We start from the raw sequence: 23,218 nt of genomic DNA, 5'->3' as shown, positions 1-23,218 counted from the left end.
CGAAGGTTTCGAGATCTTCAGCAGTGAGTCGCATGTGTGCAGGCTCAAGAGAGCATTGTATGGGTTGAAACAAGCACCTCGTGCTTGGTACACACGTATAGACAATTATTTCACCAGACTTGGATTCTCCAAGAGTAAGGCGGATCCTAACATATGCCAGATTGTGGTGGAGGGTAATTTTCTTATCATTGTACTTTATGTAGATGATTTATTTTTGACAGGTGATGAGTTGTTGATACTTTCATGCAAGGAGGATCTTGCTAGGGAGTTTGAGATGAAGGACTTGGGCCTCCTTCATTATTTCTTGGGATTGGAAATTTGGCAGTGCAGTGATAGACTATTTGTTTCTCAGGGTAAGTATGCTCGGGAGATACTGGAGAAGTTTCAACATGCATGGCTGCAAGCCTGTTGATACTCCTCTTCTTGGAGGTTGGAGGAAGGAGGATCCTACTTCAGTGGAGGTAGTGGATGCCACTGTTTATCGACAGTTGGTGCGGTCACTTATGTATCTGGTCAATACACGACCCGATATATGCTATGCTGTTAACTAGCTTTCACAAGCTATGGTTAGGCCAACCAAGCTCTTCTGGAAGGCAGGCAAGCATGTATTTCGTTATCTTAGAGGCACACCAGGATATGGATTGTGGTACAGACAGGAGGATGAGGTGAAGCTATGTGGCTTCACGGATGCAGATTGGGCAGGGAGCCCAATGGACAAAAAGAGCACATTTGGAGGGATCTTCAGTATCGGTTCGACAACAATTTCTTGGTACAACAGGAAGCAGAGATCCATGGCACTCAGTTCAACAGAGGTTGGGTATATGGCAGCAAGTTTGGCTACATGCGAGGCTATATGGATGAGGAAGATCCTGGTTCAGTTGTTCGGTTCGCACTTGGAGCCTACTGTGATTTATTGTGATAACCAGAGTTGCATTAAACTCTCATCTAATCTAGTATTTCATGATAGATCTAAGCACATTGACATCAGGTACCATCATATCAAAGATTGTGTTCAGTGGAGAATCATGTTACTTTCATACATTCCAACGGAGGATCAAGATGCTGATATCTTGACGAAGGCGCTCACCAGGAGAAAATTCAAATACCACCGAGGTAGGATAGGGGTTGCAGATAATCCATATCTTGTTGAGAGGGATTGTTTAAAATGCAACAAGATGATGGAGCTTAGTGAAAATAAGTCGCCTTCACTAAGTGGGCCCGCTGGCTATTTTTGGCGCAAAGTCTATTTTTAGAAAATGTCTATTTTTAGACATATGGATCATGGTCTATGAGTTGCAGGATGTTATTTGTGGATGATTGGTCATGTTGGTAAAAATAGATGGACTTCTATTTTTAGACATATGGGCGGATTCTATTTTTAGACTATCAGGCTAAAAATAGAACAGTCGAATATTATTAGGTCTTAATAATATTTGGACTATAAACATTATCTTATCCTCTTAGAGCACTTCAATTCGAGCTACGGATGTGGCACATGCAGATGTGAGAAGAAAATATGCTTTTCTTATGGGTCAGTTGAGCTATTGCATTATGGACTTCAGTTAGAACTCAAGTGGTTGAGTTTGGTGGAGTTGATTGAGGAGTTGATGGAGTTGTGTTCAGTTTGACTTAGTTGAACTAGTTGTATTTAGTCTAACTGCAAAATACACTAGTGATGAGTGATGTGAATTAGTTTTTAATTAATTCACTAATTACTAACTCATAAAGAAAATAAAGAATACATCAGTTAACTCAGTGCATGGACAGTTCAGTGGAGACAGGTGTTAGAAGTGGAGACGGCTATCAGTTGTGACTATAGTTGTGCATGAGACTTGCACAATCAATGATTGAGATTTCCAATGAGGATTGCGTAGTACAAGCCAAGGGAAAACGAGCTTGGAAAGAATCATTCTCACTTTGGATTGCGCAGTAGAGGTACGCAGACAGCGGAGGAGATTTGAACTTGTGGCTTGTTCGGATCTAAGCTAGTTTGTGTGTAACAGGTGGAGATAGTACTGAGTACTTGTGAGGAGTATTGTACTATGTATTGTTACATGTTCTCTATCATTATAATATATAGATAGTTGGGGTTTTCAGTTGTATGTTTTCCTCGGTTACATACTGTGTTGATATGTGTTATTGATGTGTTTCAATGTGCGCATGCGAATGTTTTGATTCTGAAAATTGATGATCAACGTAGAGGAGGTTATGTATTATGCATGCATTCTGCAATAGTGTATAATCAAGATAATCTCTATGAATAAGTGTCATATTGTTCAAAATTTCTACAGCACCAAGAGTGTTGCAACTCCCAAGGGTTCCTCAACTCTATTTATCAACCTGGGGTTCGTACAAACTTTGAGGTGATAATGCTATATGCACAGTAGATGGGATTCTACTCATGCCACCCTTAAGTAGGTCATTTGATCAACAGTAATCCAAGACCATTCCTCCTATTGAATTCGAATGAAAGTTGGCTAATGAAGGTGAAATTCAGAAGATACCTATAACTATGACAAGAAAATTCTATTGAAACCATTCATGAGAATATAAGAGCTAATCTACTTCCAGAAAGGAAACTACATTATATTTCAACATTCATAAAGATATCATATATACTTGTAGAAACGAAGCTAATCTCTCTTGCATAACCTACCAAACTATTATATTTGTGTCAAATATGTGAGAAGAAAACTAACACTATTTTGTTTTTGAAGTGAGGCAAAAGGAGGGTTTGGAGTGGCCTAGAAGTTTCCCTTGATCATAAAATCATAGCTCGAGATCAAAATCCTTCTAAACTGATTCCAAGTTATAGTAAGATTCAAAACTGGTGGAAGAAAGAGGTCCTACAGGTGTGCTATAACAAGCTACTACAAGAGCCATGTGTTGCTATAGGAGGGCCTGTAATGCTACAAGAGGACTACCGAGAAGGTTTGATAGTTTAAAATGATGATTTAAGGGTATTGAAAGGTGCATGGGGGTTTGGGTAGATGATGGAAGGGTGGTTGAATCCCCTAGCGAAGCTCAGAGCCTCTTGAAGCAATGTTTTTCACTAGGAGGGATGCTCTTCGTGACCCTAGGAAAATGATCTCATGAAACATAATTTTTGGGACAAAATTTGTGGTTCACAAGAGAAGGTGAGGGGGTCCAATATGGAGGTGGTGAAGGTGCCCGTGTCCATAGATTAAAACATCCCTGTAATCATTACATGCATACATCCATTCATTATTAACAATATGAAAGAACTAGTAGTGGAAAATATGAGTTGAATTTAAATGTTATCTAATCTATGCCAGAACTCTTATCTATTCAATAAACCAACTCCTAAGTTATAGCAAGCACATGAAAAATAAGATGACTAACTCAAATATTCTTCCAAGAAATCATAAACATAATTCTTTTGGGTTGTGGTTTTATATCCTTTTATCCATGCTCCCATGTGAGAGATGAGGTAGAGGCTGCAATCACATATTTTGATGGATTATTCTCTATTGAAATGAAAGAAACTAAGAAATACTCTTAAACTAAAAGAGATACAAATACAAAAGAGGGACCTAAGCCACTGGGTTGGGCCCAAACCCAAAAGCCTTAGCCCTCTGGAACTAACTTAGTGATGAACCAACAAGAAACTTCTCATTATCATTGAATCAATGTATAATACATTGAATAATAGTCAAAATAAAATGCCAAGTTCATGAGCTCAATAGCTACCTATCTGAAAAAAAAAACTTGAATCCTAATGAGATCTTCTTCTTTCTTATTTATACAAGAGGGTAGCTACTAGAAGCTCCCTAGAAAATAGGAATATTTGTCTCCTACAACTCAAGAATGATGGATCTTGTTCCTCATTACTTTCACTTGCTTGGCTGCCAATGACCTCGAGCTGATGAGAGAGAGAGTGTTGTGATCTAGGGCTGATTGAGGGAGTTAAAGAGGTGGAAACCCCCCTAGATTCTCTCCTTGTTGTCTACTGCTATAGGTATTAATGCACGGGTGGTTTTGGATGAAATACACTCTCGAAACTTCCCAAGATCCAAGGCGGACTATTTAAGATTAACTGCGAATGTCACAAAGAAAGACACATATATTCATATTAATGCATGATTGACAAAGTGAAAGGATAAGGTTTACCTCAATCCTTTGTGTAATCCTATTGAAGAACTCAATGTGGCATAGTGGAAGATCTCTTTGCCAGCTCCTAGATCAAAACCTGTGCATAGACAAGGAAAAGTATAATCTTACAACATATAAACCTTGAAATTCAAAACATCAATATATAAGAATATAAACTAGCATGCATCTAAGCTACTTATTAATCATGCAATTGAATCAACATGTAAAGGAATACAATATTGACACCATGAAGTAGACAACATATAAATAGATTTATATTATTCGATAGAAGAAGAATGATTACAACCATCTTGGTTGGATCAAACCTCCTCTAGTCCTTAATCTCCTCTCTCTCTCTCTCTCAACTTCTTGGTAGTGTAACAATACTAAATCTCTTGCAAATTTTAGACAACCATTTGACCACTTTCACAATGACCAAGCCTCCAATATATACATGTTGAGAGGCTCATCCTTTCCAATTATTTCATGAGTTATATTGAGACAAAAGCTTGGATTTTTACTCACTTTATTGCTCTTTCCCTTCCCATGAGACTCTGTTAGGAATAGCAATGTCCTTAGTTAGGTTGGAGATAGATACTTCCTACTTTTCAAGCTAACATTTGAGTGAAAAGCAGAGTCTCAGTTAATCAACTCACACTTTTACCTCCAGCATATCACAAATATCTAGTAGCATTTCCCTTTAAGTAAAACAAAGTTTTAACCTAGGGACTAATGCCTTTGGCTGAGAGATGGAAAGCCTTATAACTCTCCTTATCTATTTCTGGGTTGCATTATCTTGGAAAATAGGTTTGTGATTTAGGTATTGTCTTCAACCAATGTGTCTTTCTCCTCTAAGCTTATGAGGAGTTAATTTTCTTGTATAATAGATGCCCCATAAAGTGTGAGGTAAGAGATGAAGATGATGGACAAAATACTTTATAGCTATTGTAATGAAAGAGAGCGAGGATCAGAGCTTTGGCATTGTGGGAGACCTAAAACAAACCACATATGTCAAAAAATATAGGATCATGTCTTGTGTCAAGCATTCCCATGCTCAGTTGTTATGTCAGAGTCATTTCCCAGAAAGAGATATGATGATCATGTCCACTGATGGGCACAATGTGGAAATGTGTCTCAATATGATCAACTTGATGAGTTGTCTCTGAAAGCAATATACGCAGCCTGGGAGAGGAAAAAAGGATGAGTGATGTAAGCCTCTACCCAAGGTCTTGGTTGTCGCTTATCTGAACAACATGTTTCTTCACATGTGAATAAAGGAATTGAAGTCAAACATGTGAGAAATTGTTTGATTACCATTCAATGATGGAAATTGTTAATAGATGTGAGGATGGCCACCAATAACAATGATGGTATTCAAGGTGAATAGTAAAATCTAGCGAGTGTGAGAAGGATGTTGTCATTGAACACTCATAGAATTATTCAACTAGGAACCAATGAGCAAAACCCCCAATCAAACACAAGGTAACCTACCATTGAGGACTGCAAGTTTCAAGGTACTTATATGTTTCTACATATTCTTCCTAGATAGAGTGTTGAATTCGATAGGAAGTGTTGGCTTTAGGGGGCCTAACCCAGGTTCAATGTTAATTAGCCAAACAAATCCCTACACTGTTGGCCCTTTCTGCATTAGCCTGCGAGTTGCGGACCAAAGTCTCACCTAAAGCAGTATGGGGGGATGCTAGAACCAAGCTTCTGCACCCTTGAGGTGGTTGTGATGTCATTTTATTCCGGCTATACCTACCTTTGCGCAGGTTGCTTAGCCCTCTGTTCTACCCTTTAGTACCTTCGCGAAAGGGTACATTTGGTTTTCGCACAGCCCTAACCTACGGCGCAGGGACTTTCGCACTGCTAGGGCAACAAATTGTGATATTCCCCAAACTAGGCTAAGTGTCTTACTTATCTTATTAACCAATCTTAGTTAGCTTCGTGTAAATAGATGTTCTTACTCACGTTCACTTAACCAACACATTTACATACATTCGCGTATCATATAAGCATTATAAGTGAAATTCATACCCAACATAACAAGATGCATAAACAGGAAATAAAGATGTAGAAATTGTAGAATACTTCTCTTTATTGATAATTTCAGACGATTATAGACTAGACCCTCCCTGTGCACTCAGTTGCAGGGGTCCATGCACTCAGCTGTGAACTTCTACCCTAGGCCTCTGCGCACTCAGTTGCAGAGCCTCTACCTATGCTACGACCCAAGACTTAGACTTCTTGCTCTAAAGATATGACTCTCTCTATTGTATTATTCCTTTTCTTTAACTACTTAGAGCTTAGCTCTCTTTATACAATCCCATGGTTCGTGGACCATGGGTAGATATTTTACAACCGACGTTACACTTCCAAAATAAGGGCAAACAACCCTATGAATCTTTAATAGCTACACGCTTTGTGAGCATAAAATGTGGAGTCTTTACACTTGGATTACAAAATTTCACCAAAATATGGGATTTTAACCCCAAAATGACCCTTGCGGGATCCCTCACCCAATAGGCCCCCAACACAAACATCGTGACTTTCCCTCCAGTCACTCTGTAGGTGTGGAGATCTTAGAGCGAAGACCTCCCAACTCTATTTGGATGACCGCAACCTCGGAAGTGCACTGAGCAGCCGCCTGCTGGACTTCTTCCACTCTTTGCTCAGTGACTGCCACTGAACTGCCACCCTGAATCTTCTACTAAGTTTCCTGCAGTGTCGCGAGCTTTCTTTCAATGGAAGTTGTGATCATATATTCCTCGTCTATCCATGGCTATAGGCACGCTTTTAGGACCGCTTCTTTGTGCCAAGTGGCATCCACCTGTTCCCTAAGCGCCTTTGCCGCCTATATCTGTGCGAGCCTCTGTGTAAGGGCGACCATCTGTACGGTCCCTTTGACCTTGTCATATCTTTGTTGTAGCTCGCGTGCCTCTGTCTCCAGTGACTCTACATTCAGGTCCTCCTACAGGGTGGTCAAGACCTCAAATGACTGTCCAAAAATTCGCATGCAGTCTGCTACTGCACTGTCGACAACTGCTACTACTATTGCAACAGTGGTGCCACGTTGTTCCATGACTTTTGGTGGGGTTGAACGCTGATCCCTCAACTGCAATTCTGCGATCTGTAGGTTCAGCTCCAACTGAATCGTGACCATATCTATCCAAGCACCACGCACCCTTGTGGCCAACTTACAGATGTGCACCTCAACCAGTTCTTCTGCCTGAATGTCCAACTCCGGGACCATTCAGCAGGATTCCTCTACAACCTACATGATTTGCTTATTTTTTTCCACTACCTCATTGCGTTGTAGGCCCAACTGCTAGATATTGATGCGCTGCTCGCTCATCACTTGTAGAGCACGACTCTCCCAGGCCCTAAGTTTTGTGGTGCCTCCTTCCTGCAAGAGGTGGAGCATCTCTCAAGGGAGCACGGACATGCTCAATCCCACCCCTTTCATGCTGCTAACTATGGCCCTATCGGCGTCATTTTCTGTAGTAAGTGCCCCATCTGGTAGCACTATTGCGTTGGTCACCCTTGTGCACAACATCTCTGTGGCAGCTAAAGTGTCGATTGCGAGGCCTGTCGACACTATGCCAACCTATAGAGTACGAGCCTATAACTCCTGTAGCTCTGTCCGAACAACCCCTAATACCAATTGTTGCTACTCTTTGAATTGTTTGAGGACCTTCGCGGTGACATCCTTCACCATTTCTCCAATATCATGCAAATCCCCCTTAGTGAGGATGATTGGGTCAAAGGATGTATTTGAAGCCTCAGTTTTCTTCCATGGCATTGCCTTCTCATGCGGTCACTGACGCTTGATTTGGGTGGACATCATTTTCCAGTCCACGCCACCTTGTTCTGTCAAATCCTCTATTTCTACCTCAACCTGGGGCAAAGGTGACTTCTGTCCTTTGCACTCTTCTTCACCTTGTCTTATGTTGTTTTGCCAATTTCGTGGTGTTGCGTGCTGCTTGGGTCTTAGCCTCCACTTCCTCTTTCCTGCGCTTCTCAGCCAGCTATGCCATTCTTATTTTTGTTTCTTTCTTCTTATGTTGTGTGGCGAACTTGTCCGTTTCCACTAGAGGGCCTGTTGCAGTGTTCCACTCTAGCAGCAAAGACTCGAGGACTGCAAAGATCACATCATCAGTTGCCATATATGGTAAGTTATGCCATGTCTTCATAGGGTCCTTCTACACCATGATAAAGACATGGTGGAAATCTACTTAGAACTCTGCAAAGCTCTGCAAACTAGCATATACTGTGGGCAAAAACCATGGCTTGTGATTGATCCCCATCCAGATAATCATTTCCATCAAGATCCAAAAGATATTTCTTTCTTTTATGTGTTGTGTGTCCTTGGTCACCCACATCGAAGTGTAATTCACTGCGTCTGGAAGGTCTGTCATGACCGAAGGGAATTGGTTTTCTTCTGGTAGCTCCCATGCCACCAGCACAATTCAGAGCAAGAGCCACGCATAGTGGAATGTCATTCCCTACTCCTGTGCCTTGTGACAGTTCGCAAGGCACTCGCTGTATAGATAAGTCACCCAGTTGAACTGGACTCCCTCAATGCATTGGACTATTAATGCAATCACAGGCACAGGTACCTCAGCTGCGTCGCACTTCTGCATCACCTTCCATGTTAATATTTTCACTGCTACCTTGACTGTAGGGTTGTTAATGCTATAGATGGCATATCCTTGCTTCTTCTTCTCCAACTTGAATTTCTTCTTCATAGCTTCTGTGAGGGCCAACTCACAACCTTTTCCTTCTGATATATTGGCTATATCCTCCCCTGAGTAAGGCAGTCATGCAATCCGATGCATCAAGTGGTCTATGATGAGAATGGGCTCCTCTAGCCACAAACAACCATCGTGCACCAAGCAGAGCAACTTCCTGATGATGAAAATGGTCACTAGGGTGCAGTGGTAATGTGGTACTTAGAGCAGGTTGAGCAATCCATCTTTCTCTACACCCTTGAGCCATGTCCGCGACTCTAATTTGATCGTTCTAGTAGTCATGTCAATCCTTCGACAAATTAGCTACTCAATTGCTAAATGCGGGAATTTATCGTGTTCTGCGTGGTCCCAATCTTCAAACTTTACTACAGGAACCCACCCTAAGTGCAGCCCCTCAAAAACAATGTCATCTAGGAGCAACAGAGTTTTTAGGGCTCTCTTGGTCTCGTCTATGTACATTGGCACCTTGGCAATTCCCTTGCATGGAGGAAGATATTCTGGTAACCTAGTAATAGGGTCCGCACCTTGGGTTTCAACTTACATTTCCAAATCCTCATCATCCACCAAGATTTCTTCAGATTCTTCCTCGTCCACCTCCAGATTAATAGCCTTCCCCTTTTCCTGCAAAGTGAGCTTGGTCCTCTATGGGTTTCTTGGTGAGATGCACACCGGTATCATAGCCTACTTATCCTTCTTTGGTATCGGTGTCCTAGGTGACTTATGGACTTCGACTACCACTCTGACACTCTCTGGGGCAACCTCTACTACCTCAATTTCCTGCACGGCTTCCTTGGTTATGGAAATCATTCTATTGAGGAGATCCTGTGTCTCCTTCGGAAATCTCTCAAATGTTAAACTTTCTCTCAAAGCCTCAAATTCGCATGGTCCATACACACTTGATAGTGCAACAACTGAATTTTCAAAGTGCCAAGTGTTTTTTGCTGGATAGCCATCTATGATTTATAAGACCTTTTGAATTCAAATCTGACTGTTCCTCCCACATTCAGCCCATTAATTTTATATTGGCAATAGTTTTTCAAGAATCTAACCCATCAATTTCGCCTTGCATGCCTATCACCCGCTCCATTTGTCCACAATCCGACCATCAAATCATGAACAGTGACTTTAACAGTCACTTTCTGCCTGCTGCCTTCGCGCTGTCGTGGACCCTATGAAACTTCCCTGCTTCACACTGTCCTAAAATTGCACAGCTCCCCAACCTGAGCAGTTTAGTTTATAGTCACATGCCTCCTTTCAGTTGCCTAGAGCACTAAGACTGTGCTTTTGTCACATACTCAAATGGACGAGTAACGTGTGTATGGCCTCAATCGACTGCCATTCACCTTTCCTCGGAAGGGATCTCCATTCAACTTAACCAACTGGACCACGCCACCATCAGTAATCTCCTTAATAACATAGGGCCCCAACAATGGATTTTGAATTTCCTTGGAAATTTATCAAACTTACTGTCATATAACAACACCAAGTCATTCACCTTAAAGGTTCGCAGCTTAATATGTCAGTCACGCCACACTTTTTCGTGCTTCTTTTATACCTGTTGATGTAATCCAGCAAAAAATCTATCTTCTTAAAGCTCTTCCAACTGCATGAGCCTCTCTTCCAGGGCTCCACGATCTGTCATACTTGTGAGTGCTTCTATGTGCAAAACAAGCACGCTATATTCCATAGGCATTACAACTTCCATGCCATATACCAACCTAAAGGGTGTCTCTCCCTTTAACTTCTTGCACATCATCTGATAAGCCCATAATATTGTAGGTATGCATTGGTCCCAATCACTTTGTTGGGCATTGCAAACCTTGGTCAACGCGTTTTTAAGCACTTTGTTGAATGCCTCCACTATCATGATAGCCTGTGGGTGATAAGGTGTGCTCTTCTGGTGATATACCTAAAATTCCTCTGTTAGTGTGTAGCATGATCACTCATCAATATCCTTGGACATCCAAATCATGTCAATACATGCTCAAATAGGAACTTCGTGGTTGTCACGCTCGTGCAATCCTTCACTGGTTGCTTCTACCCAACAAGTCAAATACTCCGTTGCAGTGATAATGTACCTCGCCCCTGTCTTCCCTTGAGGCTGAATGGGTCCTACAAAATCTATTGCCCACTTCTTGAAAGGTTGCAATGTCAATTGTGGATTTAAAGGCATTTCATCCCTCCACAATGGCTTGCTTGTTCTTTGACATACATCACATGCCTTGCAAAATGCTTTTGAATCCTGATGAAGGGTTGGCCACCACAAGCCTGTGCATAGAATCTTCTATGCAATTTCTCTCCCTGCTCAATTTCCTCTCGTAGTGCCTCCATGAGTGTCTACGATGATGCTGCTTCATTCAAACTTAGGTACATACTGTCACAATATCTCATCAGTCCCCATATTGTATAGATGTCCAACAATGACAAAGAAATCTGTCGTGCGCACCACCAACTCCTTCTTCTACTGGACAGTGTAACCCTCCGGTGTAGTTCCCATTGATAGGAAGTGTATGATGTCCTCGAAATTTCCATCCACGATGAGTACAGCAAAGAGTTGTACGTCAGGTAATCCTTCCTCCAAATTAGTGGGTTCCTCTCCTGTCTCGATGCACGACAGGTGATCTGGTCCCACGTTCAATCATCCAGGCTTCACAACAACTTCAAAATCGTACTCTTGGAACAATAAGAGCCATCTACAGATTCACCCCCCCAACACAGGCTTATTGACCAGGTACTTCAGCGTGGAGTGATCCATACACATCTCAAAGTGGCCTCATAGCAAGTAGTGTCGGTACTTCTGGAGCACATACACCATAGCTAGCCCCTTATGTTCAGTGCTAGAATAGTTCTTCTCTGCTTTGGATAGTTTGTGGCTTGCGAACATGATAGGGTAGTCCAAGCCTTCTTTGCCATCCTGTGTTAGTACTATCCCCAGTGCTATACATGACATGTGACCATGTACATGAAACTCTTTCTTCCAGTTCGGGAAGTCTAGAATCAGTGCAGTAACCATGTTTTCTTTCAATATATCCAAGCTTTTCTTACAGTCATTGTTCCAACAGAGCTTGACATCCTTCTTCAACAATTTTTCCATTGGTGCGATGATATGGGCATAACTTTTGATAAACTTTTTGTAATATCCTGTATGTCCCAGAGTAGTGTGCAGTTTTTTCACACTCCTTGGCGCTTCCAAGTTCATCATCACCATGATCTTTGTGGGGTCTACCATTAGTCCTTTTCTGCAAACCACATGCCCAAATAGGTTCCCAAAAGGAATGCAGAATAGACACTTCTTGAGATTGAGCGTGATTCGGTATCTTCGACAAGTATCTAGCATCCAGCATCAAGTGCAAGCTCACTACAAGGCACTTGACCAGTCCAAATACAGTCCAGTCATCAAAATATACCTCCAAGAACTTATTAATAAATTCCTTGAATATCGCAACAACCACACGCGAGAATATTGTAGCCGCATTCTTCAAAACAGACAGAATTACAGTATATTGAAAGCAAGCCCACTCAGTCGTGAAGGTTGTCTTGCAACTATCCTCCAACAAAATTTTGAATTGGTGGTACCCAGAGAACCCATCAGTGAAGGAATATGCTTCCTGGCCACCTGCATTGTCTAACACTTCATCCGTAAAAAGAGTCGGGAAAGGATCATGCACACAAGCGTCATTCAGTTTTCTGAGATCCACACATATCCTTATCTCATCCTTCTGCTTCTTCTCTTGCACCACCATTGGGCTTACCCAATCAGACTCTTCCACAGGCTCAATGATGCTTGCTGCTAGCATTTTGTCTAGCTCTAAGCGGACCTTCTCCTTGTATTTCGAATTTAGGCGGTAAGGCCTCTGCTTAACTGGCTTCATGTCGGGTTTTAACATGATCTTCATCACTCCTAGATCTCCGATTATTCCTTTCAAATCTGTAAACTTCGTAGGGAATAAGTCTTGTTATTCATAGAGCAATTAAGTGACCTTATCCATCATCGCATCATCCCAATAGTCTCCAATCTTCACGAATTTGGGTTCTTCCTCCATACCAATGTTCACTTGTTTTGTTTTCACTGGCGCGGCTATATCAGGGTTCTCAATCTGCGGTCCTTGAACCTTGAAGTGGCCTTTTGTTTCTGGAATGTTAATATTTCATGGATCCTCATCCTCCTCTTCAGCAGTTACATTATAACATTCTAGCACGCGACTCAGCTGAGTAGCCCATTCAGGTTGAATCAGGTCTAAAAGATCCTACGGTATCCAAAAGATGGTTTCTTTCACTTCTTGTAGCGCTTCATCAATACTGTCAAGCCCATTGTTATAGCTACAAACCTCACTCTTGATGTTTGTGATGCTGCACTCATGGCCTAGGGCAACCCCTCCTTCTAGACTTGGTCCAAATATTCAAAAAACAGTGTTTTACTCCCTATACGCGACATTGACCTAAGCTAAACGCGTGTGTATGTGGGTCTGTGTATACCCAAACTGCGTATATGTCTTAAAACACTTGAAAAAATTAAAACTCCTTAATTTCGGGCAGATATCGTAGGTTTTACCTACTGATTACCTATTAGTGCCTGTGGCCCAACTATTCCCAACGAATTCCCAACTAAAAAAATACTTTGGGAGAAGTATACAAAGGCTTCAATGAGAAGGCCTAAGGGAGGAGAGAATAGAGAAAAAGATCACTCTGCTGAGATTTTCCTTGACCAGGTTTGAAGATCCTTGTGCTTCCAGCGCTTCCCGCATTTATAGGAAACCCTTGTTTCCTTGTGTGATGATGTCTTTCTACTTGAGAGATGATGGAGTAAGTCATGGAAGGAGTTTGTTGAAGGCTTGAGACTGGAAGAATCCGGAGGACGGTTCCACTTGGAGCTTGCGAAAAGATGAATCAGGTGTCTGGTGCACCTTACGTTGGTTTCACTGATGGTGCCTGCCACAGTACCCGTAACCTGTCTTCTGCGGCATGGATGATCTACAATCCTCATGGTGAGTTGATAGACCATCAAGGTGTTTGTCTAGGTTGTACCATGAACAATGTCGCTGAATATAGTGCTGTTATTGAGTTATTAGCCGAGGCGATCAATCTCGGTATTCGTACATTGGTCATGAACTTGGATTCTCAGCTTGTCATCCACCAACTCAATGGGCGATATTCCATCAGAGACCATTAGATTTTAAGGTTGTATTTACGTGTTAAATTGTTAGAAAGGAATTTTGATTTTATCACATATCAACATATTCCACGAAGATTAAACACGTTAACTGATGCATTGGCAAACCATGTATTAGATAGACATTTGCGTAACATGTAATCAAAACAACATATGAGAAGCATGTAAAACACAATAATCAACCATAGAAATATGTATATGTATATGTATATGTATATGTATATGTATATGTATATGTATATGTATATGTATATATATATATATATATATATATATATATATATATATATATATATATATATATATATATATATATATCGTGTGGCGCACCGAGGCGCTCAAAAAATAAGTGTACATGTCCAAACAAAGTCTGTGTTCTCCATACATCCGAGACACATGTCTCTCAAAAAAATCATCAGCAGGAAATAAAACCTAGGCGTCTACTGTGGTGGGTTATGCTCTCTACAGCACACCACTGCTCATGCCACCTGCCTCAACAGGCGGTGCACCTTGTGTTCCACCCCTACTGTGTGGATCCCCATGTAATTTGGGATCCCTGCTATTAGGCCCTCAAGGTTTTGGGCCACTGTCTCCACCGTATCATCAGCTGGGGGACCCAAGGCTAGTGTTGTGATGCCCTGTGCATCCCTTCGTGCCTCTGGTGCCAGCCCGACGGGTCTCACTAGTCCTACATCTGCATAGCATAGCGTTCATCATTAGGACATCTACATGAAAAATCAAAAAACATCATAAAAAATAAAATGGAAAATAATGTGATCAAGTGTCTTACCACCATCATCCCACTACTCTCCAGCGGGCAGTTGCATGTCAGGATCTCTGCGGAAATCCATGCTAGCATATGGCCAATCCTCAATGAAGATTGTTTGGTGCTCCAGCCACTCTTGAAACAGTGTCCCCCATGACACTGGTCGTCTGCCACCTCCCCGTGGCATGACGTGTGCCCACCGTGTGGCCCTGGGCTCACGTGATCTGGGCAAATCCAAATCCATGTCCTATAACTCGAATGCCAGCACCCACTCCAGCATGAGCAGGACTAAGATCAACTCGTAGCCAAACTGCTTCGTCTCTCCTCGATGGCAGTTGGTAAGTTGCCTCTTCATATTCGTCGTCACTGTTTCTGCCCAGTTAAACATGGTTGGATTGAGACATTCGAGAGCCAACCAGAGATAGGTCTTTGATGCCTCGTGTTGGGCTTGGGAGCTCACTGCCCATGTCACCATGAATAGCATAGCGTGAAGAATTACGTCATCCACTGTCGAGATTTCCACCTTCCTACTCCTCGTTTTGCGTGCCAGTGGGCACACTTTAGCCATCAACATCTCTATGGAATCGCCCCCGGGTCGTTGCCCTTCTAGAATGGGCCTCTCACCACGACAGGACAGCCCAGTCAAAAAATATATGTTTGTGGCATCAAACTCGATGTCTTAGCCTCAGATAATGAATTTCCCATCTGTGGGATTCTAGGCTCGGATCAATAGCTCCAGTAAATCGGGTTGAGACCGAAGGTGTGGAGTAAGGAAGAATTTGAGCAATCTGCATGCCTGTAATGCATTTTTCCACCCAACATCGGCAAAAGTTTCCACATCATTATCATCATGCATTCGTTCTTTCCAGAAAAATGCCATTATGGCCTGCATAATGAGGAAAATCAAATTAGCACTTCATTTGCAAAATTCAACGCATAATTTGCACAAAAAAATATATTTGTGTCGCCATGGCGTCCGTTTTTAAAACAGACGCGATGACGCAAGGTTTCTAGTTCTATTTTTTCGTGGTCATCACGGAAGTACATCACTTTCCTGCGATGATCGGAGCGCATTATGTGTAAATTTTTTCGGTCATCGCGGACCCGAGCGGTATACCTGGGATGACTGAGCGGCAGAGCCTGACTCAAAAAAACTGCCTAAACTAACACATCTAACGTCAAAATGCATAAAAAATACATTGAATTGAAGTGCAGGATGAAGTCTATCTACCTGGATGAATTTTTAGGATGAACGGTGGACGAACAGGGCTGAAATCAACTCACCAACTCTGGTGTTCCAAAATTCTCCACAGTGGAATGAACAGTAACAATGGTAAAAATGAATGAATTAACCCCTTTTTATAGTAATTTTTGGAAATTAAAAAATTATATTTTATAAATGTGGGTTTTTTCTCATTTTTTGTCACATGGTTAGTCAAAATTTGGCTTTTTAACTATGTTTATATGTATATTGTTCATTTTATATCGAATGGGTTTACGTTTGACGTGCTTTGTGCAGAGCTACAGGTAGTGGAATTATGTCAACTTCGTGTACACTTGATCCAAAAAGTCGTCTTTAACGCTCTTTTCCGACTTGAAAAATGAAAAGATAGCCAAGTTGTTCCTCTTGACTCGTTAAAAGAAATGAGAGGTGGTCGCCTTTAAGCTCGTTTCTAACCGTGTAAACACAAAAAGATTGCGGGCCTTTGTCATTTCAAGCTCATTATTGGTTACGAAATGGCGTGATTTCGACCACTGTTCTACTTTTTGGGGTCGAAGTCACTAGTTACGAAAATTGCTCCTCGATCATAATGGTTGGGTGGCTCTTTCGAGTATCGTTTTATACTTTTTCGGGCTAGAGAGACACAAATATACGAAAAAGGACCCCCTTGGAATTTTCTTTTCTGTCTTTTTCAAACTCCCTAAACATGAAAAAGACTCCGAGTTTCACCTATGTCAGACTCGTTAAACCCTAACGACATTGGACTCATCACCATGACGAGACTCGAGCTTCTCCTTCCTTGGGCTCATTAAATTATTACTTCGTTGGATTCAACAACAGGTTTATCATTGATTGTCTATGGCAGCTAGTCACTCTTGAACCTCCACACTTTTTCTTCTTGTCGAGTTGGGACATCCACACATCGTCATTTGGCCTTCCGTGGGTTTGGGTTATCATTCAGCCTCATTACATCTGATTCACGCCATCCCCAATGAGCCTCGATCCCTTGGTACCTGAATACTACAACCCTCCGGAGTCGTGTCACCGACATGTTCAAGAGTATAATCCTTCTACAGTTTACACCCTCTCCTTCTCCTCTGATACTCTGTTTCACCATCTATCGCTTGTTCCTTATCTTGTGTCGTTGATGGGGGGGAAATTATGGCCCTCCTGTGACGGGTCATCTCCTGTCGACATCAGCTCATTATCTAGGAGATTGATCTAGAGATCCCCTTTGGTACCTTAGAGCTTGCATGCCTCAATGGCAAGTTATTCGCACCTAACGGTCGACTTTCATCATCGGTCGCCAATTGGGTGATTCCACGAGTGTTCAACTTCAGCTCATTTTTCACACTTTGTGGATTGTGCTAAACAGTACCTTGAGAACATTGGCATTATTGGTGGTTTTCTCTCGCGCTTGTTAATGGTTTTCCTCATTGACCTGTAATCAAGCGACTTTCTATCATGCTCGACCTCAGCACATCTATTTGCATGTTAGAATTTGTACTATGATCGGTTAGGTTCAAGACCCTGGACTCATATTACACATGTTCAGGCTGCGTGGATTGGTTTATGATTACATGACTTGTTGATGGATGGTTGTGCCCATACTTGAGTCTTCATGGATGGCTGCGACCATACCTTTATCATTATCATGGTCTCATTCGCTAGATGGCTGCGCCCATACCACAGACCTATTTCCCATGTCTTTTGGATGGATGCGCCCATGCCTAGACTACATGTACTTCATTATCAGAGATATCAGTTATGCTTGCATGCATGTTCTTCCAAATGGTGTTCCAGCTTAGTCAATGTCGTAAATCATTTCACCCCTCCCACTCTCTCGGGCTTCATACTTTAGGGGGCATCTGTTACATAGTAATTTGTCACTATCTTCACTCTAGTCCTTCTACTATGTCATGTGTCTAAGTCAAGCATGCTCATATTAGATAAATGCTCTCTGATGTTGCCAAATGACCCACCTTTCCTAAGTTATCTTCCTGATCGCGACTATGGACTAAATATATGCGCTGAAGGGCACTCATAAATAGTCCAAAAGCGCCGCCAGCGTGGAAGTACACCTGATTCCTGCGATGGTCCAATTTCATGTCCCAGCGTGAGGTTGTTTATAATCTTTGGTGATGATCTTACTAGCTACATTATTCAATAGTGATGTTAGTGCTATAGATCAGTTATTCCCCCACGATGATCCAGATTGGGCGAATTTGTTCCAATAGTCGGCCTTCCAGATGACTCCAGACCTGGTTGTTGGCATAGTTTGTGTCGCCCTCCTTTCTCTGGCATGGTTGTTTCGTCATTTGTGCTACCTTCCTTGAAGATAAGCTCACTCTTCCACCTTTCATGGAGACTCCTTCTCCTATTTAAACTCTCACCATTGCTATGCATTGCTAGTTTCTGATAGTTGGCTAGTTGAGTAGTGTTGTTAGTGTTTGTGAGTTTGCTAGATAGCTGGTGTGAGTGTGACAAGTGTGAGATTGTTGATAGCTTGTTTAAGGTTGTGAAGTGCCCTTAACCTTGTGTAAAACTTATGAGTGAGAGAGACTTGTATGTTGGGAGATCCATCTTCGAAGAGTGAATTCTTGAAGAACAAGCTGGCTGGATCCCTCTGAGAAGGATTGTGACGTCAAGAATTTGGTTGTAAGCTTACTCTTATTCCATTATTAATACAATAAATGATACTTTTCTATGTCTTGTATGTAATTTACTTGATATCTCAGGACTTCTTGACTTTGTGAGTAAATAGATCATTGTTATTTTCTAGTTACGTGCTTTTTTGTATTTCCTTTGCATTGTTTCAGGTTGATCACTCGTTAAGGAGAAGGAAGATGAAGCTGGAGTAGTGCAATGGAACTCCATCAACCACCCGTTGAGGTAGGCCTCCAACTATGACTATTTAATGAAATATATTGTTGATCTGTCCTTGTTTGTGACTAGACCCACTCTAGGGCTAGAGGGGTTGCCTCTATCCGCAGAGGGAACACTTTCCTGCATCACAAATTGGTGACTCCACTGGGGAGCTTCACCTTTGTTCTTTCTTTGTTTGCTCTTGTTTTTGGTTTTTGATTTGGTCTCTTTTGAAGTTTGGGGGTTAGTTATCAGTCTCTTGAGTTTCTTGTCTTGATCTAGGAAGTACCTCTATTTGATTGAATGATTTACTGCTTTTGATTTGGGAGTTTTGGTTCGCCTGCCATTGTTTTGAAAGTCATCACGGATTTGAATTTAACAGTCGCACTGTCATCGCGCTCACCCTTTTGTAATATCCTATGCATCACGTAATTACGCCTCACAATCACGATGGTTCTGAGAATCCGACCATCGCAGAAAAGTCGTGTACTTCCACGTTGACATCGCTCTGTTGTTGCGGCTAGTGCTTTATCAGTGCTTGTTGCTGGTGTATTACCCGCGCTGATTACTATAGAATTCATTTTCTCAATTCTGCCTCCTGAGTCCATCAATCCTACTGGTCCCTTGCTTTTCTCACCTGCTTAGTAGCTTGTTTTTCACTTTTTATGGTTAAGGCACTCTTTTGTGAGCTTTGTTGAATGAATCTTGCTTTTTTGCTTATGTGACCTAGTTCATTGTTTCAAGTCTCTTGGATCAGTTTGGCTTGGTTGCTTGTTTGCTCAAGGTTCGTTTGCAGCTTCTTGTTGGTTTGATTGAGCCTTCCCCTTTGCTTGTTTTTGGTTGATTGTTTAGTGACTGTTATTGAACCAATCTTTGGCATTGATTCGATTTCTCTTCACTACCAAACATATATCATGATTGTTTGGATCAACCGGTTTTTTCCACAATTTCTTATTGCTTATTTGTTTCTTCTAGATTTAAAGACATAAAAATAAAAAAGATTGCATTCATTTAGTATACGAAAGTGAAAGTGAATTTGCATGTCAAGTTTGCATATTGGAAAGTGAATGTTTAAATATCTCATTAGTAGTATCCGTGCACTTTAGGAATTGATGTCTGCATGCATTGAGTGACTGCCTTTGTTGTCTTGGTTTTCTTGGTTTGGGAATGATCTCTCTACCCTCCTGTAGGTAGGTGTTCATTGAAGAAAAGGATTTTTCATTCATTCTAGCTGCATCCTAGGATTTGTTGTATACATCCGATAAGGCCTAAAAACTGAAACATAATCCAAGATCAACTCTAAAATGAACTGAATAAATGTAAAAATGCATTGGAACATAACACACACTATTTAGAGGTCTAGGCTAGAGACGTGCTCCGGCGTCGTTAAACCTAATCACTTTTGTCTCCATTCAAGGTTGGGTGATTCCTCCTTCTGTGACTCAATAGTGGTCTAGCACAGAATTGTGCTCCCATTTACCGTTGAGTATATGTTGAGAGACCCCACTAAGGTATCATCCTTTATCCTTAGGAAGTTGTGTCTGCCGCCTTACAAACTGTAATGCATCGAACACAACATTCGGGAAGATTGACTGTCGTACGGAAAGTCCTTGGTTTTCATATGACTGCCAAGGTGTATATGCAATTTTACGGGTTGTCTGGTAAACCTTTTGCCTAGTTCTCTAGAGTAGTCACTTCCATTCCTTTTCAAACTCCCTAAAAGAAAAGGTCCATCTAAGCACTTTTCACTTCAAGCTCATTAAATATTCGAAGGAAACTAGAGTCATCTTTTTGTCCTTTTCTCGACTCTTTAAAGATGAAAAGGTAACGTTTTGTTCCTGTGTCTTAAAATTTATTCGACCACGTTCACATTTACCCTAGTAGATCTTGTTTGTGTTAGCTTGAGTAGGGTTATTTCTCCTTAGTTCTACTAGGGTTTTTGAATCATCATCAGGGCAGAATCACCAATCTCATCTCCCGTTCCAAGTGACCAAGGGTCTCCCTCTTCTGTTACTCTTGAGATACCCATTGTTAGTGATACTCTCCCTGTTATTCCAAGTATCCAACCGATTAACTCCGCGCTCTAGAAGACGAGACTTACGATATTCACTGGAACCCCATTTGGGATCCTTCCAAAGAAGATATTCCCGGTACCCCTCCTAGTGTTTCAGTCCCAATGTCGTCTTCTGACATGGAGGACACATCCCTCGTTACGAGTGAAGAATCCGTTGTGACGAGTGGTGAAATTCCTATCTCAACGGAAACTACACCCTTCCGTGTCACCCCTCTTGGTGTCACGTTGCCTTTATGCTATAAGGCTTTGAGGGATGTTATGGGTTCAAGGACCTCCCTTACGAATTCTATGTGGTCTCGCACCATCACTCTGACCTCAAATTCGTTTATTCCTCAAATTCACAATGTGTCTGTCACCTCAATCCTGACTATTCCAACTATCTGTGTGGCTTCTTCAACCCCTGTTGTTGGTGCCGTCACTGCATCCTCAGTCGTGACCACTGTTGCTAGACCTTCGTCTAGATCTGTGAATAGTGGCCCGTCAGCATCTACACCCAGAATTGTTGATCCTACACTATATGCCCCACCTTCTTCTGGTTCCATTCCAGTAGTGGAGGAAAACGATCAATATTTACAAGCTCTTCAGAATCCGGATCCTCAAAATCAATTTCATGATTACAATTCTAGAGGGGTTCATATCTATTACCCCGGACCTTTACCATCTCAGCCTGCGATTGAGGTTACAGTCCCATTATCTGTTGCTTGGGGTGACACCAATTATCATGGTGACCAAGTACCCCCTGTGAATTTTCAAGGACCACCTTATCAAGGTCAGTCATTTTACATGCAACCCTCCTATGGGAAGTAGTATTATGGACAGCCTTATCCAGGGTAACCTGGAGGCCCGCAAGGACAACCCTTTCAGGGAAAACCTTCGGCCTCTGGTGGTTCATCTTTTACCTATTTCGGGCAACCTTCTAGTAATCCGGGACAACCTTACATGCAACAAGGCCAACATGGTGTCCAGCAAGGCTACCCTTCTGGGCAAGTCAGTCAGCCTTACATTCAGCAAGGCCAACCCACTGTCTAGTTTGGTCAACCATATGGACAAGTTGGTCAGCCTCAAATCCAATCAGGTCAACCAACTGTCCAGTCTACTCAGCCATTCGGTCCATCAGGACAGCCCTCAATTGTGCAAGGAAAACCCAATACCCAACAAGCTCAACCTTCTGGGCAAATGGGTAAACCTCAATCTCAACTAGGTCAACCTTCTGGCCAGGTGGCTCAGCTGCAATTCTCTCAAGGACATCCATCTGTGCCTGCTCAACCGGGCACTCAAATGATTGTTGCTTCTCAAGCTCAAAGTGGTTTTCAGCCCCAGTCTGGGCTCCAGACCCAGTCCAATCTTCAAATGCTGGTTGGATCTCAATCTCAACCTGCCTATCAAATGCAGCCTAGCTCCCAGGCTTATTTTGGAGCCTAGCCACCTTATGGTTTCCAGCAATCCCAAGGGCAAACCCAATTTGCCCCGTACCAAAATTATCAACAACTGCAGGTAAGTCCTTATCAGAATTACCAGCAACCATATGTTGCTCTTACAGGCCAAGTTGGTAATCAATTGAATGCTGGGGGGAAATCCAGGGTCAGCCATCCAGTTATAGCTATAACCCCTATGGACAAAATCCCTACAAACAAAACCCTCCTAGGCCCAATCCGTCCAGACAGAATCAATGGGAGCAACAAGCAGTTGGTTGGAACTCTAGTGCTGTCTCCTACCCGTAGCCTCAGATGTCTTTTAACCCTCAATTACCCTTTTTAGCAACGTTGGAGTTACCGGATGTGTCCAAACTGACAAATTATCTTATCCTTCATAATCCGTATTAGCCACCGGTTTCAACTAAGATTCCCAGTGATTGTCCCAAACTTGATGGTAAAGCTGGAGAAGATCCCCAAGCCCACGTTATGACTTATCATCTATGGTGTTCGTCAAATTCGTGGCTTGATGATTCAATCTGGCTCTGCCTTTTTCAAAGGAACCTCATTGGCTCTGCTGTTAAATGGTATATTGAGTTAGCTCGCGGATATTTTCAGGATTTTAACTCATTGGCTATGGCATTTTTAACTCATTTTCAGTTGCCGATTCGATATGAAATAGGAACACATCTCCTGACATCCTTAAAACAAACAATGGCTATGCATATCTCTGATCATATCCATGAATGGAGATGACATCGCCATTTGATTAAGTTTTGGATTCCCGATCAGCTTCTAACTGACTGGTTTACGACCTCATTTGTTAGTCTGATAGCACGGGACAT

This window comes from Pinus tabuliformis, chromosome J, assembly GCF_031772625.1.
Source record: "Pinus tabuliformis cultivar Carrire ecotype Pingquan chromosome J, CPIR1, whole genome shotgun sequence".
Taxonomy (NCBI): domain Eukaryota; kingdom Viridiplantae; phylum Streptophyta; class Pinopsida; order Pinales; family Pinaceae; genus Pinus; species Pinus tabuliformis.
Note: the sequence above shows the minus strand (reverse complement) of the source record.